Source organism: Fragaria vesca, linkage group LG7 (assembly GCF_000184155.1).
Source record: "Fragaria vesca subsp. vesca linkage group LG7, FraVesHawaii_1.0, whole genome shotgun sequence".
In the NCBI taxonomy this organism is placed as follows: domain Eukaryota; kingdom Viridiplantae; phylum Streptophyta; class Magnoliopsida; order Rosales; family Rosaceae; genus Fragaria; species Fragaria vesca.
Window position 1 is genome coordinate 9,247,421 of NC_020497.1, and position 2,081 is coordinate 9,249,501.

Below are 2,081 nucleotides of genomic sequence, written 5' to 3' on the forward strand. Positions count from 1 at the left end.
TCCGTGCGGCGTCCCGGTTATTACCCCTTACTGCTTCGTGCGGTGTCTTGGTTATTACCCTAACCCCGCTTCGTGCGGGGTCCTGGTTATCACCCAACCCGTTTCGTGCGGCGTCCCGGTTATCACCCTAACCCGCTTTGTGCGTTGTCCCGGTTATTACCCTAACCCGCTTCATGCGATGTCCCGGTTATTACCCCAACCCGTTTTGTGCGGTGTCCCGGGTATTACCCTAACCCGCTTCGTGCGGGTCCCGGTTATTACCCCAAACCCGCTTCGTGCGATGTCTCGGTTATTACCCCAGCTCGTTTTATGCGGCGTCCCGGTTATTACCCCTTACTGCTTTGTGCGGCGTCCTGGTTATTACCCTAACCCGCTTCGTGCGACCTCCTGGTTACTACCCCTTACTGTTTCGTGCGGGGTCCCTGTTATTACCCCAACCCGCTTCGTGCAGGTCCCGGTTATTACCACAACCCGCTTCGTGCGACGTCCCGGTTATTACCCCAACCTGCTTGGTGCGGCGTACCGGTTATTACCCCAACTCCGCTTTGTGCGGTGTCCCGGTTATCCCGGTTATTACCACAACCTAGCTTCGTGCACCGTCTGGTTATCACCTAACCCGTTTCGTGCGGCGTCCCGGTTATTACCCCAACCCGCTTCGTGCGTTATCCCGGTTATTACCCTAACCAGCTACGTGCGGGTCCCGGTTATTACCCCAACCCGTTTCATGCGGGTCCCGGTTATTACCCCAACCCCGCTACGTGCGGTGTCTCGATTATTTTCCCAGATCGTTTCGTGCGGCGTCCCGGTTCTTACTCCAACCCGCTTCGTGCGTTATCCCGGTTATTACCCTAACCAGCTTCGTGCGGGTCTCGGTTATTACCTTAACCCGTTTCGTGCGGGTCCCGGTTATTACCCCAACCCCGCTTCGTGCGGCGTCACGGTTATTACCCAGCTCGCTTCGTGCGGCGTCTCGATTATTTACCCTAGATCGCTTCGTGCGGCGTCCCGGTTCTTACCCAAACCCGTTTCGTGTGGCGTCCCGTTTATTTACCCAACCCGCTTCGTGTGGCGTCTAGGTTATTACCCTTTACTGCTTCGTGCGGTGTCCCTGTTATTACCCAAACCCCGCTTCGTGCGGGGTCCTGGTTATCACTCAACCCCGCTTCGTGCGGTGTTCCGGTTATCACCCAACCCGTTTCGTGCGGTGTCCACATTATTACCCCAACCCGCTTTGCGCGTTATTCCGGTTATTACCCTAACTCGTTTCGTGCGGGTCCTGGTAATTACCCTAACCCTGCTCCGTGCGGCGTCTCGGTTATTACTCCAGATCGTTTTGTGCGGGTCCTGTGTGATACCCTAAACAGTTTCGTGCGGGGTTTCGGTTATTACCCCAGCTTACTTCGTGCGGCGTCCCGGTTATTACCCCTTACTGCTTCGTGCGGTGTCCAGGTTATCACCCTAACCTCGCTTCGTGCGTTGTCCCGGTTATTGCCCTAACCCGTTTTGTGCGGAGTCCTGGATATTACCCGAACCCGCTTCGTGCGGGTCTCGGTTGTTACCCCAACCCCGCTTCGTGCGGCGTCCCGGTTATTACACCAACCCGCTTCGTGCGGCGACCTGATCACTACCCCTTACTGCTTCGTACGAGGTCCCCGTTATTACCCCAACCCGCTTCGTGCGACGTCCCGGTTATTACCCTAACCCGCTTCGTGCTGCGTACTGGTTATTACCCCAACTCCGCTTCCTGCGGGGTCCCGGTTATTACCCTTAGTGCTTCGTGTGTTGTCCCGGTTATTACCCTAACCCGCTTCATGCGTTGTCCCGGTTATTACCCTAACCCGCTTCGTGCGTTGTCACGGTTATTACCCTAACCGCTTCGTGCGGCGTCCTGGTTATTAACCTAACCCTCTTCGTGCGTTGTCCTAGGTATTACCCCAACCCGTTTTGTGCGGAGTCCCGGGTGTTACCCTAACCCGCTTCGTGCGGGTCTCGGTTATTACCCCAACCCCGCTTTGTGCGGCGTCTCGGTTATTACCCCAGTTCGCTTCGTGCGGCTTCCCGGTTATTACCCCTTACTGCTT